This window comes from Protopterus annectens, chromosome 2.part1 (assembly GCF_019279795.1).
Source record: "Protopterus annectens isolate FY-2018-M chromosome 2.part1, PAN1.0, whole genome shotgun sequence".
Classification (NCBI taxonomy): domain Eukaryota; kingdom Metazoa; phylum Chordata; order Ceratodontiformes; family Protopteridae; genus Protopterus; species Protopterus annectens.
The window spans coordinates 1,705,823,194-1,705,844,805 of NC_056729.1; the positions used below are offsets into that span (position 1 = coordinate 1,705,823,194).

The window sequence follows — 21,612 nt, forward strand, 5'->3', positions numbered from 1 at the left end:
TAAAGGGATAGACTCTTTTGTTTGTCCGGGGTTAAAAGGCCATCTGGGATGCTGTATTCAGTCTCACACCCAGAAAGCACATGTCTTGAGAGGGTACTAGACTGGACTTTATTTCGTTCACAGAATACCCCAGGCATCTTAGCACTGCTATCACATATTCCAAATGATGAAGAAGCTCTTCCTTCCTTGAGCCAGAATCAGGCAGTCGTCCAAATAAGGATAGATCTGTATTCCTTTTAGCCTGAAGAAAGCTATCACTGGAGCCAGAACTTTCGTGAACACTCTGGGCAGTAGATAAGCCAAAGGGCAATGCAGAGAACTGATAGTGAGAAGTCCCAGCTCAGCAGATACTTCCTGCAACTTAGTCTGATAGGAACATGAAGGTAAGCCTCCTTGAGATCCAAAGTTACCATCCAATGATCTTTGCCCAGCAGAGGTAAAAGCTGCTGCAACGTCAGCATTTTGAACTTGGGAATGTCCAGATAAGTGTTGAGGATAGACAAATCCAAAATTGGTCTCCACGTGTTCCCCTTCTTTGGGACTAGGAACAGGCGAGAATAAAATCCTAGGCCCCTTTCTGGCAAAGGAACCGGCTGTATGGCCCCTATTTGGAGTAGCAGTGAAATTTGCTTGTGAGCCTCTATTCTTTGTTGAGGAGGAATGTCTGGCATGCCTTTGAAAGGAGGCAAGGTATGGAAATAAAACCTGTAACCGTGATGTATGATATCCAGTACCCATTTGTCTTGGGTAATCAAACTCCAATTTTCTTTGAAAAGTGCCAACCTTCCTCCCAAAGGTGCTGCCAGGCGAGAAGGTTCTGGCAGCTGAAAAGGTAGGTCATTGGGTCTGTTTACGAAAGGACTGACCCCTGCCCTCACTTGAAGACTGTGCAGGAGAACTCCCTGTTCTGGGCCTGAAAGAGCCCTGACCTCTGCTCCTGCCACGTCTAGATCTACCCCTAGACTGGGAATCATAAGAAGGATACGTCCACCCTTTAGTAGGCCAATTTCTACTAAACTTTGGAGGCTGAACCTGCAAAAAATCTTTAACAGTCTGCATAGACTTAGCCTTATCTTCCATTTTCTTTAAAACTGCCTCAACAGGAGTACCAAACAAGACATCAGATTGCAAAGGGGCATCCAAAATCCTAGTTTTAACATGGTCGGATAAATTTTGATCCCTCAGCCAGGCATGCCTGCGAAGAACTGACCCAGTGGCAGCCACCCTAGGCGAGGCCTGTACAGCATCAAAACCACATTGCAAAGAATGCTTACCCACCTGCTCAGAAACATGCACTAAATCTTGTAACTCTTTACAGTCAATACCTTCCGCCAGGGCATCAACCTTAGATTTCAACTGAGAAAGGAGATAATTTTGATATTTCAACATGTGAAACTGGCAATTCAAAGCTCTCATGGCTAGAGTGGAAGAAGTATAAACTTTCTTTCCCCATCTATCCAAGGCCCTGGCCTCTTTATCTGCAGGAACCGGATCTTTGACAACAGAAGCCTTAACACCCTTAGGCCCCTGGCTAACAGTTTCTGGGTCTGCCCTAGGACTCTTAAAAAGATACTTATGAGCTTCAGGCACCCTGTAATACCTATCCGGTTTAACAGGAGCAGGAGGCAAAGAATCAGGATTAAGAGAAGCCTCTGCAAACACATCTTCCACCACATTCAGAACAGGAGGAATAGCTAAAGGCCTATGCTGGGGTAAAAACAAAATTCCCTAAGCCTTTTCCTGGAATCAGAGAAATCCTGACCTTCCCATTTAAAATGCTCTCTCATGGAGTGAAGGGTCTCTGAAAAGAAAAATCCTCAGGAGGAGAAGCAGAAGGAGTAGAATCATCCATATCAGAATCAGAATAATGAGAATACTCCTGCAAGTCTTCAGCCGAAGACTCAGACACATCCGAAGCCTGCTCATAATCCCCCAACACAGGTTCCATCCTAGGCCTCTTATCAGGAGGGGGCATAGAGCCTCTAATTAAAGTAATTAAATCCTCTGCCATTTTGAGCATGTGCTTCTTGGGCACAGCACCTGAAGAACTGGGAGTGACACCCACCGAAGCTAAACTAGACCTGCCTCTAGGAGAAGCCTTGGAAGCAGAAAGAGAGGGCCTAGACCCCTTAGAAAGGGAGGGGAGTACAGTTAGTTGAGAAGCCCCTACAGCCTGCCCTGCCTCCTGGGAGGCCACATCCTGTAAAATCAAAGTTTCTCCCTGGGTCTCCAGAGAGGCCTCCGTCGGAACCACCGGTTCCACTGACACCTCTAAAGAACTGGCGTCCGGTTCGGACGACTCCTCTAACCTAGGTTTAACTGCCTTGTCCTTGCGCTTCTTTGAGGAAGCCGGCGTCGGAACATCCGACGGCATTTTGTAATTGCACCACTTCCCAAAGACCAACCTTGCACAATCCAACCTCCGCTTTATAGTGCGTTTATTAAACCTAGCACAAAAGCGGCATCCAACAACGTCGTGCTCAGGTCCTAAACAAGGTATACACAAATTATGATAATCTCTATGCGGTATCTGTTTCCCACAAGAAATACAGTTATTCACTTTTTCTGACATCCGGTAAACCACTGAGGCAAGAAAAAACCAAAATATTCCCCAACGGGGTACTTAACCAACTCTGACTTCGGTCTGAAACTTCGAATTGAAAAATTTCAGAGCGCGAGCGGCACTTGAAACACTGCTTCTGCATCGGACCATGCGGCAAAAAAAGACTGAGGATATGACGTCGGTCATGCGCATTTGTACCCTGACGTTCTGATGTCAGTCAAATGCGCCCTGACCGACGTCAGCCTTATACTCTGATATTCGGGCCGAATGAGGGACAGCGGACTACCCAAGTGTTAGGACTGCAGCAATGTGAGATGAAGAACATCTGTAGAGTCATTTAAGGACCTGGGTATATGGGTAGATCCAGCTATGAGTTTTTCTAATCATATTAACCAGTTGGTTAATGATAGTTATATAACTATGGGTTCTATAAAAAGTTTTATAAAGTTTAGAAAATCAAAAATGATGAAGTCATTGTTTGTTAGTAACATTAGACCCAAACTTGAGTATGGAATAACAATATGGAAACCCTATAAGAAAACAAGCATGAGTAAACTGGAAAGAGTACAGCAGAAATATACAGAGAGTATCCATGGATGTGAAAATTTAAGTTATTATGAAAGACTAAAATATCTGAACTTGTACAGTCTCTCATAGATATCTAAGAGGAGATCTTATTCAGGTATATAGGACATTTATTTTATTTATTTATTTTATTTATTTATCATTTGTTGACCGGGAAAGTCCGACTAGGTTCCACAGAGCCTGTTTTCAGCGGAGGCCCGGGGAGAAATGCTCCAGATGCATGTCTTTGGAATGTGGGAGGAAACCGGAGTACCCAGAGGAAACCCACGCGAACACAGGGAGAACATGCAAACTCCACACAGAAGGCACCCCAGCCGAGAATCGAACCGGAGAACCTCTTGCTGTGAGGCGACAACGTTAACCGCTGCACCACTGTGCCGCCCATAATTGTAAAAAGATGTCAACCGAGCCAGGCAGGAGTCGAACCTACAGTCTTCTGATCTGTAGTCAGACGCGTTATCCATTGCGCCACTGGCCCCGGTATGTTTAGAGACAACTACCTCTAGGAACATTTAGGGTTATCTAAAAGTACTAGAGAATCATCAAACAACCTATGTTGAACATTCTATAGGAATGAGAGGGGTACTCTGACAGAATAGCTGATGCATGGAACAGACTACCAAATTACATTAAAGCAACTACTAGTTTAGATATTTTTAAGAACAGCCTTGACACATTATGGGAACAAGTGTTATGGTATATTGGCAAGCTAGAAGGGCATTAATGTTTGTGCTTCAAATATTTGTATGTATGTATCCCTATAGGCAAAAATCTCCTTTTTCAATTCTTGTGTCGACTTAGTTCTTAAAATAATTTCTGCTACTTTATGAATTCAATATTCTGTATGGCTACCTGAATCCAAAATCCCAGTTTCTTCTTATTCTTTAATTTACCCCTGCTTCATCATCTTTTCTTTCTACTTTGAATTATAACTTTATGCTTGTGCTACGCATATGTGCCTTAATTGTGTAGCTCTAAAATATACATTCAAATCAGGTGAACATAAATCACCTGTTCTGTTGGAAGATCATCTTATCCCACTCCACCCTTGCTCTCTTCTCCTCCCAGACAAATTCCTTCAACTCTTTATACATATTATTGTTGTATCGCCTGTGCACTGGCCCAGTAATCAAGGAGCCTAAATCCTCACCTCTAGCACCAGTGAGGGGCGTGCACATTGGGAAGGATAACAAGTACACACACAGTAAAGTACAATTTAACACCAGTGAGGGGCGTGCACATTGGGAAGGATAACAAGTACACACACAGTAAAGTACAATTTAACACCAGTGAGGGGCGTGCACATTGGGAAGGATAACAAGTACACACAGTAAAGTACAATTTAACACCAGTGATGGGCGTGCACATTGGGAAGGATAACAAGTACACACACAGTAAAGTACAATTTAACACCAGTGAGGGGCGTGCACATTGGGAAGGATAACAAGTACACACACAGTAAAGTACAATTTAACACCAGTGAGGGGTGTGCACATTGGGAAGGATAACAAGTACACACACAGTACAGTACAATTTAACACCAGTGAGGGGCGTGCACATTGGGAAGGATAACAAGTACACACACAGTAAAGTACAATTTCCCTTAAGAGCACACAGAGATCACAGTCAGTCTGGGGCTGGTTTCTCCCCTTCTCTCCAGATCCCCAATAAGACTCCCCACTGGCACAGCTATAGGGTCCAGATCTCAGCTTAGTGGTCAAGCTAAAACCTCCAACACCCTCTCTGTCCAACCAGTGCTTCATGTTCCTGCCCAAGTAGCTGACACGCACACACACACACACACACACACACACACACACACACACACACACACACACACACACACACACACACTTACTTTAAGATTTGATTTAGATACAGACACTCCTGGGGAAGGCTGGCACAGTTTCTCCAGCTATGCCCACTTTCTGCCCAGACTATAAGGTAGTACCGACTGCCACCAACCACTACCACTTTCACTGTGTAATATTACTGTTATCCAAATAGTAAGTATGACGAACAACAAGACTATTGGAGTGGCTTGAGCAGTACCACCAAATACATGCAAGTACTCTAGAGCTTAAATTATCTCTACACAAGACAGCCACAGTTCAAAGGTTTAAAAATATTTAATAATAAATAATAAAAACACATGACAAATCTCATCAATTCAACACAGTGCTCATCAAGAGTTCAGAAATCACAGGAAACTTTAAAACAATATTGTAGGATAGTGTGACATAAATATAGAAAACAGCTAGACTAATCTGGCTAAATTCCTATCTAACTCTAAGAGAAATCACTGTTCTAAACACTACCTACATACATACATACAGAACAAGCAAGTGCTGGTGAGGGGATGTTCTTACTAGATCCCAGACAAGATACAAAATGCTCAATCTTTCTCTCTGAGAAAGTCTTAAATTGATAATACACAGTACTGTTGTACTGTCATTTCACATTACATCATTTTTATCATTTCTCCTTTAGTTCCCAGGCTAACAGAAACTCAAAATTAACATTTCTTTGTAAGCTACACCTGGCCAGGAAGCCACAGCAATAAAAGACATTTTATATGCAAAATCAATTATCTATCTCTGTCTTAAACAATACAAAGAATTTGCTAGCCCAGAAATCCTGTCTCTGAGCTTGAGATCAAACACAGTTGTAATTCTTTACTTAACAGCTTTCTTCCAGCAGGGTGCACTGTGGTTAAATTTTTGGAGCTCAGTACCACATATAGTTTAATCATAACATATAGTTCTCTTTATATCTGTAAAACAAGCCTGTGAATTATATTAATATTTACAATGACATAGAATTATCTACAAAAGTCTATCTAGCTAGGCTGGCAGCCTTTCAGTTTTTCACAATTATCCACAACTTCTCCTCTGGTTGATAAAAATATGCCTGACCTATATATCACACTAAAAGGGACTAAAACATTTTCAGTGCTTGTATCTTATCTATAAGCAAGAGTGCCCACTTTTTCAGCTTTCGCATTACTTTTTTAGCCTCTTTCCACATACCCATAGCTGCCTTAACAGATGCCTGATTATGTCCCAATAAACATGGGCATTGGTGAACCAGTTTAACTTATGGCTATACGATTTGTTTTACCTTCATTCATTTTACATCCCGAAAAAACATGAAACTGTCTCAAAATGTTACACAACACTGAGATCTCCTTGTCTGGGTTTATCAGGTACAAAATAATATCTGCAAATAAAGCCAAATTTTCCTGATAACCATACCAGTGATATCCTTGAATTTCTGAGTCCCTTATTTTATTTGCCAATGGCTCTAAATATAAAGCAAATAACAAAGGGGAAAGAGGACACCCCTGCCTGGTTCCTCCATTCAGACAAAACTTTTCACAGAGGAACTCTAGACATCTAGGTATACAGATAGTAGACTGAACTTTGACCACCATGTGTCCACAGAGGTGAGGAAGTCCTTCTATGTGGCACAACCTATAAGAAAAAGTATGGCATCCAGATCAAGGAAATTATATTCCCACTGTACTTAGCCCACAATAGTTCAATAATTCAGTACTATGTGTCATTGGGCACATACTTCACTAGGCACTTTCAGCAGCTGGAGCAACCTCAGAAGTTTTCACAAAGATGATACAGGGTATAAACAACATCTCCTATGTGGACAGACTAAAAGCCCTATCCTTTTACTCTGTCTCCTACCGACTACTAACAGGTGACCTATGCCTGACCTACAAGGTACTCACAAATCCAGCCCTTATGAAGCTGCTACACATCCACAAGTCAAACAGCATGAGGGTCACCTGATCTAGGGATCTAAACTTAGTAAGACACTCAAACAAAACATGCCGGAGAGACAGATGTGTCTCAGAGACCGTCTCTTCTTTGGAACAGGCTTCCTATTAATGTTAAGCAGAGCCTCTCCCTGGCTGTCTTCAAACACTGTTTGGATCAATGGATGGAGAATCACAAATTCACACCTAAGTAAGCACCTATGGCTCTCACGGACAGAGGAGGTCTGTAAGATACTCAAGGCATAGGCACAAACTCTTGCCATCCTCTTGTCCACAGAGGCCATATATTGGGTAAAATCAGGTTATACTGGCTAGTCTTATAAAGCCTCTTATGCCGTTAGCCTTGTAATCTCCTGTAAACCTTCCCATTTTTATTCTCCCATCCAATCTTTCATATAACCTCCTAATTAACCTTATTATTGGATCAGGGAATGCAAATGCTTCCACTGCCCAACTCATAAAATCCCAGCTTACTCAGTCAAATGCTTGGTCTTCTATCAAGACCCACTAACAGAACCAGTATCGTCTTACATTCCTGCTTCCCTCTGGATCATCGTTCTGTTAAGGTTGTGAAATGTTTACCTCCCCTCCACAAAACCACAGTGATTCATATCGATCAATTTTGGCAACACCTTGACCATTCTTTTAGCTTGTATACACATAAACATTTTATAATCATGGTTTAAAATTGAAATGAGTCTACATGGAGCTGTGTTTAATGGGTCTTTACCATCCTTAGGTATTACAGGTAATGTTGGTGCTTCCCATCCCTTTTGAAATACTGTTAAGCAAAACCTTCTAGATCTTTATCACTTTCTTCCCTTCTAACTTCCACAGGAATCACAGGAATACCATCTGTTCCTAGAGAAGTTTCTGCAGATTTATTGTACGTCACTACCTTTAACTCATCCCCTCCTATCTTAACTGTTAATTGTTGAGCTTCAGCTACCTCTAACCTCAACGCCCTTAAGACTTTCATGAATATTTCCATTTGTGCTCTTTATTGATTTCCGCATTTCTCTGCTTTATATAAATTTTCATATTTCCCAAATATTTGTAATACCTCAAAAAAGGATCTCTGGTTATTTTTCTTTTAGAGGCTCCCCAAGAATGGCAAAGAATAGCTGTGTAAAGTCTTACCATAACCTTAGATGTCCTTCTCTTCTATGTTACAGTATTCTTTACATAGGAGTATACTCTGCCCCAAGAGTCCCAACGTCTGGCCCGCATACAACAGCTTTCAGCTACTGCATGTACGTGGGATGTCGCACTTATGGCTTATCGAACATCAGCCATAAAAGAACATCCACTTGTACAATCCTCTGAACTGAAATGGCTCAGAAGGAGCGCCAGTGTAAGGAAAAAAGGAAAATAATCTGCCAACCAAGGAAAGAGAAATGTACAGGAGGAAGGAGGGAGGGATAGAATACTGCTACATAAAAGGGAAGGTCATTTAATGGGGTCTATATTACAAAAGCAAAAAACCCTATGCGCGAATACCAAAACATCGCCCCCTATACCGCGAAAATCCTGAACGCACTAAACGGCGAAAAAAAAAAAAAAAATCGAACTGTCATAGTTGGCCAACCCCACCACTACCTATATACTACCTACCCAAATAAAATAAATAAACCACATACATACACTAACCAAACCCTACTTCTAACCTAAAGTAAAGCATAAAACCCTACTTCTAACCTTACACTAAACCCCACATACACAACTATGCACTATCCTTAACCCCTCCCTAACCCTAAGGTCCGTAACTACCGCACACGTCCCCTACGGACATACACCCAAACAAAACAAATAATCCACATAAATACATTTAACAAAACCCTACCTCCAACACTACTAAACCCCACATACAAAACTATCTATGCACTATCCTTAACCACTCCCTAACCCTAAGGTCCATAACTACCGCACACTTCCCCTACGAAAATGCAAACAAACAAAATAAATAATCCACATACATACATTTAACAAAACCCTACCTCTAACCCTACACTAAATCTAACATACATTACTTATCTAACACTTACCTTAACCCGCACACTATCCTAAACTCTGTCACTATCCAACACTTACCTTATGCAGCTAATCCACAGATGGGCCAAGCATGGAAATTCGATATTTCCATTTTCGCAGTTTTCGACCTTCGCTCTAAGTCCACTTCACGCTATACAGTTCGACGTTTACGTATTCGCATAAACGTCTTTTCGCTTTCCTAATATAGACCCCATTTAATGTTATGGTAAGATTTTACATAACTATTCTGTGTCCTTGCATCACTTCCATAAACTTCTCCCCTATGTCACATTAAATAGCTTCTGGTTTCTATCTGCCTATGATTTTTTTTTTTTAAAAAAAAATAATAATGATAATAATACATATATTTTATGTGTACTATAAATATTGCATAGACATTCTCATGATTTTTCTCTATACCTGAATATTGAATATTGTGAACTTGCTTAGATTTATCTTTTATCTCTGTACGTAATGCTTATTGTATTTCTCGTAAAGCCATTGTAATTAATTTTGTAATGTACTTTTGGAGCTTTTTTCCCTGGGTCTCCACTGAAAACAAGCTCCTGGCCCAGTTGGACACTATCCAGTAATCAAATGTAAAATAAATAAAATAAATCAATAATGTTGCAGTGCTCTTTACATATGGGAGAATGCCAAAGCTAAGGAGGAAACATGGGAGGAGGAAGGAACAGAGGAGCTTTCTACAAAATCATGAAGAATGGCTCTAGCAAATCCAGGTCTAGATTTAGAAATACTATCCAGCTTGTAATGCTTGGTGAAAGTATGAACAGAAGACCAAGTAGCAGCTTCCAAAATGGTGTTAGTATCCAAACCCTTAAAGAACGTGAGGATGCCAAAGACCTAGTGGAATGAGCCTTTACAGGAACATGGAGAGTCTTACCATGAAACACATAACAAAACGAAATAGCCTTAGAAATCCAAGAAGAAACAGTCTGCTTGGAAACAGGCAAACCCAGAGCCCTAGGATGAAAGGAAACAAAAAGCTGATCAGATTTCCTGATAGCCTAAGTTTTATCCAAATAAAGCCTGAGTTGTCTATGCACATCCAAGGTGTGTAAGATCCTCTCAATGAAGGATTGTGGAGAAGGGAAGAAAGTGGGCAATTGAACAAACTGATAAAAAGACCACTCATTCACCACCTTGGGCATAAAAGGAGGATTACTATGCAAACAGACTACCTCTGTCTTTATGAAAAACAAGAAAAGGTGGAAAAGCCATCAATGCTTGAATCTCAGAAACCCTCCTAGCAGAGGTTAGAGCTAGTAAAATAACTGTTTTCTAGGTACAGATCTTTAAGGAAGCTGAAGGTTCAAAAGGGGCCACAGTTAGCTTCTTTAAAACATAATTCAAATCCCAAGGAGGTGGAACTGGTTTCCTGGGAGGATTAATGTGAATAAAAAGTTTTACTTCCAGTCTAGAAGCTGAAGGGGGAATCAGTGGCAGACAAGCAGAAATGGCTGACAAGTGAACTTGCTCTTAGGAATAAGCCAGACCACTCTTAAGTAACTCACACAAGTAAGAAAGAACAAGAGGAATTTCCACAGAAAGTGGATCCAGATTATGTGAAAAACAACATTTAGAAAATCTTTTCTATTTAGATAAGTAAAATATTCTAGAATTGGGTTTTCTGGCCTCCTGCAGTACCCTAAGCACGTCCTCAGAAAAAAAGGTGTCTGAAAGGAATCAAAAGTTCATCACCCACAGTGTCAGTTGTAAAGTTGACAGATGTGGATGAAGTAGGGATCCCTTGCCCTGTTTTCGAAGGTCCACTCTGTGAGATAACTTGTGATGACTGCCCTTGGCAAAATGCAGAAGAAGAGGGAACCAATGCTGTTTTGGCCAAAAAGGAGTCACCAGCAAGATTTTTGGTTTGTCCTACTGAATCTTGAGCAGAACGTTTTGAATGAGATGAAAGGGGGGGAAACATCCCCTTCCATGAGAAAAACAGGGCATTCACCTACCAAACCAGAAGATCTCGGACTCTGGCACAAAAAAGAGGAAGTTGTCTATTCAGAGGGGGGGAAAAAATATCCACTAGAGGAGTATTCTACTTATGGATCAAGTCCAGAAACACAAACATCCCTGTGAAGCATCCATTCGCGAGATTGAGTCATGGACCAGCTTAGAGTGTCTGCCACAAAATTCTGAGTGGATGAAATGCAAACTGCTTGAAGAGTCACCTTGTACTGAATTGCCAAGTTCCAAGCCATCAGAGACCACCTTTAAAGAAGATACGACTCTGTACCCCCCTGTTTTTTTACATACCAAAGGACAGTGGCATAAACACTTTCAGAGGTCCTGGATGAAACAGAGGATGGAAAGCTTGAAGAGCCAGAATGAGAGCCCTCATTTCTTTAATAATGATATGCTCCTTCCTTTGAGAAGGAGACCAGAGACTCTGCCCCTTCTTTGACGCAAAAGTTGCTCCCAACCTGTGTCTTAGGCATCTGCGAACAACTCGAATTGGCTGAACGTGATGAAGAGGAAGGCCTGGACTGAGAGAAAATTGATGAATCCACTAAAGAAGCTCTGATATCAGGCATTGGAGAAGACGAAGTACAAACTCCAGAGAAAGGACATGTTGCATCCAAACAGATCTTAGGTACCACTGAAACTTCCTCATGTGAAGCTGTGCCAGTGGCACCACAGGTATTGTGGATGTTCTAAACCCCAGTAGTCTTAGAAACTCCCAGGCAGTTAGAGATGGAAGACACAGTAGACTACGGAAGTAGAAAGTGAGAGACAGAATCTTTTCTTTGGAGCAGGAGCCTGTGAACCCGGGGCCTTAGAACCAGAAGAGAAAGAATCCAAAAGTGCTGGCAATACAGGAGGCACAGCAGAAGAAGGAGATTACATTTGTAAAAGGTCATAATACCTTTTTTTGCACATCAGAAACCTAAGAGCAGTCCCATTTAAAAAATTCTCTCATCTTATTAATAGTCTCCCCAAAAGATATCTCTTCCACTGGAGAATCAGCACCATAGGATTCTTCCTCAGGAAAAGCATATTCTAAAGAGGATGAAATTTGAGTCAAGTATGGCAAGGACTCCTCATCAGATGAAGACTCATCTTCTGAGAACTTCTGTTCCTTAACCCTCCTAACAGGGGAAGAAGTAAAAGAGGGAACAGAAACAGCAGTAGAAGGTGTAAGAGCTATTAAAGTCCTAATCAGTCCCTGTGAACAAGTATCCCAGTCAGACGGAGGTGAAGTAGGAGCTGGAAGATGCTTTGTTTTCTGTTTGTTTCTTAACATGCACCTCTGATTGATAGCAAGTAGAAGGACCCGATGTAGGCCTGCATTCAATGACTGACACCAGGACCTCTTCCTTAAATGGAGTGTGAGGTATGTCTCTGGACCCTTCCAATACAACAAGCCGTGGTTCCCCACAGTGCTTTCAAAATGGATGTCTGCACTGCCTCTGAGGACATGCCCAGATCTAATGGCCTCTGAAGTGGTACCCACCAAAGAACCAGACGCAACCTCTGAACGTACCTCCGGGTTTTCACTAACCTCAAATGATACACTGATGGAAAGAGGCATAGCGGAAAAGGATTCAGGCTTAGGGTTACTGACCTTCCTCTTCAAGTCAGCTCGGCCGAAGGACCCACAGAACCGCTCCATAACGTCCTTAGCTAATTTTTTCAAATGTTGGTTTTCTAAGTACAGGCTCAAAGCTGAAGGATGGCTTCACAAGGTTTTTGGGACAAAATCCTGAAAAATAGCATAAGAACAGTGGTCATGACTAGGGCCTAAACAAAACAGATAAGATTGTGGCTGTCCTTATATGGAATTTGCCTTCCACACCTACACTTGCCCATCCTGGATGACATGAACTAAACAAAAAAGGCAGTAGCAATAAAAAAATCAAACCCCAACAGAGCACTTATCTGGAAGCTGCAAACAGAAACAAGCAGCAAACCGACATACAAGTCAAGCATTCTGAATGGAGGCAGAGAATATCTGAGGACTGTACATGCAGACATCCTTTTATGGCTGATGTTCAACAAGCCAAATGTGCAATGTCCCACGTAGATGCAGTAGCTGAAAGCTGTTATATGCTGGCCAGATATCATGTCGCTTGGGGCAGAGTATATCAATATCTAAAGAAAATTTATCCAAAGCCTTCGACATGGTTCATCACCACCTGCTCTTACACATCATGCAATCTCTGTCCTTAGACCCATTAACTATCAACTGGTTCAAATCTTACCTTGATAACAGGAAACAAGCAGTACTCTGGCAATAATCTATCAAATCTCCTACCTATATCCCTTGGTGTCCCTCAGGGCTCCATATTAGGGCCACTCCTATTTTCCATCTACACTAATGATCTTCACTCAGCAATTCCTTACTCTACCTGCATTCAATATGCAGATGACTCCACCATTATCTGTTCAGCTACCTCTCAAACTGAACTGCAATCCTCGACCCAGAATGCATTTAACACTGTGGAACAATGGTTTACTAACTGCTGCCTCCTCCTTAATCCCAAGAAAACAAAACTGCTACTCTTCTCCCCAACACGTAAGTCCACCCCCATACAATTTTCACTTACATCCAACAATGGTACTGTTATCTCTCCAGACCCAACTACCAAGCTCCTAGGAATAACCATTGACAACAACCTCAACTTTGACACACATATTAACACCACAATAAAAACTGTCAACAAGAAACTTGGATCCCTCTATAGAATCAAACCTTTTCTCACTACAACAGCCAGGACTGCTATAGCCAGAACTCATCTCATCTCTACTCTACTCTATGCCTCACCCATATTCACAAACCTTTCTAAAACCAACATTAACAAGCTCACTGTATCATATAATAACATTGCTAAATTTGCTGCTGCCTCCCCTTACCATACTCATCACTGTCTAAACCTTTTACAACTTGATTGGTTAGAATTTCATCAGCATCTTCATCTTTCTCAGCTTACTATTGCCCATAAAAGCCTGTATCAACCCTCAAATACTCCTATTCTCTCAAGACTACTTACCCCCTACCATAATCCTAAAAAATTACGCTCAGCTAATAAACTACTGTTTAACACCTGTAGAGCTCATAACCTAGCAGGTGACTCCCTCTTCTGTAACATCGTTGGTAAACTATGGAATCTACTACCTACTGAACTTACAACCCTCTCCTCTCATACACTTTTCAAAAAGAAGCTCAAGCTTCATCTCAAAAAACACTGGTTATGTTCCTGTATTACCCCTGACTAATTGCTTTATCCTCTAGCATTAACCACCTGCATCAGCTTCCATTCACTTTCTAACCTTTTATTTATATTTTCTTTTTTCTGAATCCTGGGACTTCAGTCTTCATAAGTCTTCTTAAGTCTTCACATATATTTCCTTATTATCAACATTGGTAACTGCCTTCCACACAATACATTGTATATATTCTATGATTACTTTTTTTAAAACCTTACTTAAAATGTTTTTATCATATTATTCTCTAGACTTTTTCATGACCTTATTTAAAAATGTGCATCTTTTATTTTTATTATTATTATATTTCTCTTCTTTCTATTTTGTCATTTTATATGTTGTTATTGTTTTTTATCTATATTGTTTTGCACATGGAGCTTTTCTCCCCGGGCCTCGACTGAAAATGGACATGTATCCAGTTAGACTAGCCAGGTCAACAAATGTAAAATAAAAAAATAAATAAATAAAATAAATATGCCAACATTAGCATAGAAGGACAGCAACCCTTTCTACATTCTGTTACCTAAGTCAGTGTGTTAAAAGTTTTTGTGCTCTAGAGTTATCAAGAAACAGTTACTTTTATTTTTTATTTTATCTAACATTTGTTTACTGGGAAAGTCCTACTTGGAACAAAGCCAATTTTCAGCAGAGGTCCATGGAGAAATGCTCTGGGCATGTCTTTGAAACATGAGAGGAAACCAGAGCACCCTGTGGAAACACACACAAGCACAGGGAGGACATGCAGACTGCACAGAACCGGAGAACCTCTTGCTGTGGGGTGACAATGATACCGCTGTACCACTGCGCCATCTTTCTAAACTCATGCATATTATTCAGATACTCCCTTATATTCACTTTATCACTTTAGCACTCTGCAGTTGTGGCTCTTCTTGTTCTATGAAATTCCCGTTATTCTGCAATATTTTACTTTGTCAGCCCTTCTAAATAATTCCTATTACATTCCAAAATAATATGGATATCTTACCCATTATGATAAGTTATTGTTCCCACCTATTATATATGACAGCTTTTTTGAATGTGTATTTCCAACTTCTGTGTTATACAGTGACACTAATGTTTGGCAGGTTGATCTTTTATACAGTTGCTTCATGTCACCTGTATTTGAACCTATGTCACATTTTTCATTATTTTTTGTTTTAATAAAAACCCTCAAACAAAAAATTAAACACATTTTTAGAAACCCCCATAACCTATTATGTTAGACAAACACACAAAACTATGTACATCTTCAAAAATTAAGTTTAACCCTCCATACAGGAATAATTGTCTGAAATGGATGGCTGCACCCACAGGCATTACCTAACCTAAAATTAAGATTACACATGCTAAAGCACATGTTACAGACAGCACTCTCACTTACATTGATTGCTGTCTACATATCTGTAGTCCCCTCCCAGACGTTAAAATCAGCTTGTATGTTTTCAGACAACTAAATTTTAGCCTTAAGAAAAGGTGCACTGGCTTTCTTTAAATTCAACAAAATTATAGATTTTTCTATTAAATGCATTATAATATTAAGACTGCTAGAAAAATTGCTCTCTCTTATTCACGTCCAATAATTTCAAACTATTTTTTTTACTGAACTGCTTGCCCTTGTACCTTTAAATTTTGAATTTCCTTCAACAAACAATGCTAAAAACTCTCAAGATTAATTGCCTGCACCAGCAAACAGCTCATCTCCATGAAGACAGCTGGCAACGAGAAAAAAAGCAGCAAACTCCTCTACAGATGTATGAAAGAATCTGTCAATTTCACTCAAAAAAAAACAATGTATAGATGCCTTCAGCTGCAAACTTCTTGACTCCCACTGAACATTTGCTCAAGGAAAAAACAGCTAATTTCATTGCACATGCAAGAAACTTAGCACTTCTCATGATATTCACCATTAGGATGGAGTTAGTATAATGGTTAAGGTGATTGCCTCAAACGCAAGGTACAGGGTTTGATTCTCACCTTTGAAACTATAATTGGCTAGGCTATGAATGGCCCATAATGGTGGCTATAGCCTAGTACTTACCTATGAATCTATAAGTAGTGAAAACAAACACTTGGGGGAGGGCTGGCATAATGGTTAAGGCCTTAATCTTTTGTTTTATTTTTCAAGTCTACTTGCTTACAGAAGCACTTATTTTTAGATTAAACCATGAACATTGATCCATTCAGCTATGTAAAATAACGCAAAACATCTCATTGATACATACAGTATAAATCAGTGCATCCCAGCAACACAAGATTACAGAATACTAACTTAAAATTGTTTTTTTTCCAATCTTTCTTCTCTTTTTACACTGCAAAGCATATATTTCTTAAAACTAAAAAGGGTACTTACAACAAACACTGAAAAGACTCGCCCCAAATTTAAAATACTCCTACACTGCATACTATACAAAACTGCTTTACTATATTACGTGTAGTTTATATCGTGAAATGTTTTATACAAATGCTATTAAGAGCAAAAAAATGTTTTACTTAAAGTTACTTTTTTCCTTTCAGTGTCCTTCTAAAAATTAATGACAAAGTGGGTTATATGCTTTACAGTCCACTCACATGTTTAACAAAGTCAACAAAAATTCTGTCTTTCTTGGACACTTTTTCTTACAAAGCCATATATCACAAATGTGACTGATGTTATATAATCTCACATTTATTCACTAATTTCAGTGCTACTGGTCTTCTTCTTCCTCTTCATCTCCATCTCCCAACACCAGACTCTGCCTCAAATTCAAGTTACTATTCATCTTCTTCTATTCAACTCCTGAGCATTTTTTCTGCCTCTTAAGCATTTTCATTTTGAACAGTGGAAAAGGTTTCACTGTCAAAGTCTCTCTAGGAACTTTCTTATCAGAATGAGCAGCAGAGTTTTCTTCTGTTTGATGACTCACTTTTTGTTGTATTAACTTTGGCATTTCCTCCTCAGCCTGTTCTGTGCCAAAAAATGTCTTTAATCATCCAGGAAAAGCATAGTCTACAGACAGCCGGATACAGCAGCTTGAATCTCACACAGCAGTTTTGCCATCTCTTTCAACTTTCTGGTTTAAAAGCCCGTGTTTGTGCTTGTTTCCCACCTTTCCTGTAACTAGTCTAGTCCAGATACAGATTTGCTGTATCCAGGACTGTTTGTAAGCTTCTGAGCCCCCCAATCCTTTCTGTGCTGGAGGGAAGCCTTCTAGCTTATCAGTGGGAGTGGTAAGCACTAGGTAGCCTATCTACCACAAGAGTGGTTTCTGATCCAGAAATTGTAGTTTATTGGCCGATTGGCAGTTTTTCCATCTCTTTCAACTTACTGGTTTAAAAGCCTGCGTTTGCGCTCATTTCCCATCTTTCCTGTAACTAGTCTAGTCCAGATACAGATATGCTATATCCATGACTATCTGAAAGCTTCTGAGCCCCCCAAGCCTTTCTGTGTTGAAGGGAAGCCTTCTAGCTTATCAGTGGGAGTGGTAAGCACTAGATAGCCTATCTACTACAAGAGTGATTTCTGGCCCAGAAATTGTAGTTTATTAGCCGTTTGGGTAGTTTTTCCATCTCTTTCAACCTTCTGGTTTACAAGCCCGTGTTTGCGCTTGGTTTCTACCTTTCCTGTAATTAGTCTAGTCTAGATACAGATTTGCTGCATCCAGGACTGCATGTAAGCTTCTGAGCCTCCCCAAGCCTTTCTGTTTTGGAGGGAAGCCTTCTAGCTTATCAGTGGGAGTGGTAAGCACTAGGTAGCCTATCTACCACAAGATCCAAGTACAGATTCTTAGTTTTAGCACTTGAATTTGCTTATTCGTGCTCAGCACTTGTTCAGAATTTGTTGTTAGCATCAGAAGAATTCACCTCAAACACTAAAAAATCTGTTGCATTATTAAGAAAATTACAGAAGCTATCTAATTAATCCGTGCTGCCCTTCCACAGTAGTAACAGGTCCTCCACAAAACGTTTGTACAAAATCACCTGGTCCCACCTGTCCAATGACAGCATATGCTGATTCTCCCAACTGGCCATTACCAAGAAGATTGAGTTAGTGGTAGCTCAGATTGAGAAAAGGTTAAGATATGTTGCAGGTCAGTCCACGGAATTTGTTTTAGAGCTAAGCAGTGGGCAGTGCGCATTGGTGTATTCTGAATGGAGTATTAGCAGCAAGTTTTGATACTTTATGCACTTATTTATCCTTTGTTGACCTTGTAAGTCCTGCTAGGCTAGTAGCCTAATTTCAGGAGAGATCAGCGGTGGTGTTTATACTACTGTGGAAATGGCCAGGGCATCAGGGAACTTCCCCTACTCTTTTCAGTAGGTGCCATGGGATCTTTTACATCCACCTGAGCTACCACTAACTCAAGCAGTTAGGACCTCGGTTTAACGTCTCATCTGAAGGAAGGCATGGCTCGGAGTGCAAAACCTCCCTTATGCTGCACTGCAGTGTCAGCAATTGATCTACCTTGTGTGGGAATAGAACCCACAGCCTGCTGCACTAAAGGTGAGTGTGCTGCCTGTTGCATCACTGACACTTTATTGTAGCATTGCTTGAGTAGGTTGGATTGGGTGGTTTGCAGATTTATAAAAATGTGAGTACCATATAGAAAGGCTGGGAGTAGGTAAGTTGTGGCAGTGGTTTTCCTAGCGTCATTTACAAATCAGGTAGGTTAATCTTATAGGGGGCAACACGTTTTTGGTGACTTTTTTCCTACTACTTTTTTTAAATGAAAGTCAGATTTCATATTTTCATCAATAGCTATTCCCTAGAAGTTTTATGTTAGTTACTAGTTCAATTTTGGTACAGTTAGAAAAGGTTATGTCTAAGGGATTCTTCTGTTGAGAGAATTCTTTGAGGGTAAATAGGACTACTTGGGATTTTTTGGGGGGTCTCAGCTCCTAGTCAGTGACCCAGTGTTCAGTAGATAGCAGGAATTCTTGGGTTATGTGTTGCAATTTTTCCAGATTCTTGGATATGTAGATTAGGGGTGAGTCTGCATATTGAATGATGGTAGCAGGGTGAAGATTGTTTAGGAATATGTTGAAAAGGAATTGGCCCAGAACAGATCATTGGGTGACACTCAGTGCTACATTGAGACAGGAGGAGACTGTGTTTGCCATTTCATGGCCTGTTGTCTGCTATTGAGATAGCTGTTAATTTAGAAAAGAGCTGGTGGACCTAGCCCTAATGGAGATAGCCTATTTAACAAAAGTTGGTAGGATACACTACTGGAGGGCTTTGGTAGGTCTAAGAATACTGTGGACAAAAGGTTTCTTTCATTTTTACTTTAGTTGATAGAAGTGATAAACATAAGAAGGGTATAGATAGTACTGTGATATTGATGAAATCCATGTTGTTTGGGAGATAGGGGAGAGGTAACTACTTAAAATGTCTGGACCCAATTTAGCGAGTCTTGTAATAAGGTGATTGGCTGGAAAAAAATGGACTTGCATATATTAAGACAAAGTTCACCATTTCTTGAAATATTCCCTTTTTCTCAGAGGTATGACAAGCTTGGGGATGGTATAGTTAGTATAAGTTCAGCGGATGATTTTGGCTTGCCCCCCCTGCAAAAAAAAAAAAAGTTTAAAGGTACAGAGCAGAGCAAGTTTTTAATATTCACAGATTTCCTGCATTTTCTTTTTTTTGTGTCAGTGTGTCGGAACACTGAGTGCCAATAGAAGATTATTATCAGAGAGAAAATTAAGTAGCTGGGTTTGAATGCATTTTTCCATTGCTTTAGAAAGAGGTCAGAAAACTGAGATACTCTAATCGTTGCAGAGATCTGTGGAATTCCCACCTTTATTCAGAGGAAATATGTAACTTTCTTCCAGATCTCTTGAGGTCCAGGTTTCTTTGAATGAGTGGTTGATTAATATGAAAACAGGGTAGGCCCCAATGTCTGTTACAGGACTGAAGTATTCTGCTGGTAGATTTAGGTAACAATAGAGTTTTAGCTTGATAGTGGAGGTGGAGGCAAAGTGCATTACTGTGTTGAACTGCTTTTGGGGATGGTGGCGATTTAACAACAATTTTTTTTTCAGCAGAGAGGTAACAGTATTGATGAAATATGAGCAGAATTGGCTGGCAGTGCTTTTAGAATGATTACTTAGAGATAAAGTTGGTTATCATTCTAAAAGCACTGTCAGCCAATTCTGCTCACATTTCATCAATAAGATTGGTTAAGAGGTTCTCTGATTCGATTCTCGGCTGGGGTGCCTTCTGTGTGGAGTCTGCATGTCCTCCCTGTGGTCACGTGGGTTCCCTCCGGGTGCTCCGGTTTCCTCCCACATCCCAAAGACATGCTGTAGGTGGATTGGACACACTAAATTGGCCCTAGGTGTGAGTGTGTGCCTTCTGTGGAAGGTTGGGCGCCGGGCTGGCAACTCAACAATGTAAAACTCCACTGCCAGTCATGAGCGGACAGGTGATCCGCTGTGAAGAAGAAGAAGACTTACAGATAAAGTTGGTTGAGTGGACTTAATTGAGTAAAAGAGCTGATTGACTATGGATCAGAATATTGTAGGGTTGAATTGATTAGAGGTTTATAGGTTTGTGTGTTGTTGTTTGTCTTTTCGCTTTTTCCCGGTTAGTGGTCGCCACAGCGGAACTCTGGCCTGCTAATGTTTGGCAGTAAATTTTTATGGTGCGGAGTTGCCAGCCCGACACCCAACCTTCAGCAAAGGCATGCCCATTCACACTTGTCTTTCAGAGGCCACTCGACCATGGGGAGGACATGCAGACTCCACACAGAAGGCACTCCAGCCAAGAATCGAATGGGAGAACCTCTTGCTGTGAGGCAACAATGCAACCGATGTACCACTGTGGCTTAACAGGTTTATAGGTTTGTGTAATAAGTTAATTTGTTTAATCGGATTTTGCTTTTACTGAGTTTCTTGGCTGTTTATATTTCAGTAGGATAGCTTTTGTACTGTTTCAAGTTGCACTTTGATTCATTAATTTACTTTGTTTCAGTAGTCATGGAGGTGGGTTAAATGTTGCTGTTTTAGTTCTGATAGAGGCCAATTTATTCAGAATATTTAGAAAAATTCTGTTGAATGGGGATACTGCTGCATTAAATTGGAGGGTATGTAAAGAGCTCCAGTTGATAGACTTTAGGCTGGAGATTAGAGTGTCCATCTGGAAGGTGAACAGGTTATGTATGCAATTATATTAACAGAATTTGTGGGTAGCAATACATTCTTAGATGACACAAATGATGCAGTGATCACATAAGATGTCAGGTAGTGAGCCTGGAAGTAATATTGCTTGGGGTGTTAGTCAGAATCCAGTCTAATGTACATTTTCATTTAGTGTTTTGTTGTATTTAGTTAGTGTAGACATTAATTGATAGAAGCCATGGGGGTTGATGACGTGGCCGGATTCACTTGTTATGGTTTGCCAGTCAATATTGAGATTTGATAGCTG

At 40.4% G+C, this 21,612-nt stretch overlaps 1 protein-coding gene and 1 non-coding gene across 2 annotated transcripts in view; one reads left to right on the forward strand and one right to left on the reverse strand.

Moving 5' to 3' along the window:
• PEX14 (peroxisomal biogenesis factor 14) overlaps positions 1–21,612 on the forward strand; it is a 2,179,090-nt gene that overhangs the window by 966,539 nt on the left and 1,190,939 nt on the right. The window lies entirely within an intron of this gene.
• Positions 3,554–3,626, reverse strand: TRNAC-ACA. The gene has a single exon. It is a non-coding gene; the product is annotated as a tRNA-Cys (tRNA).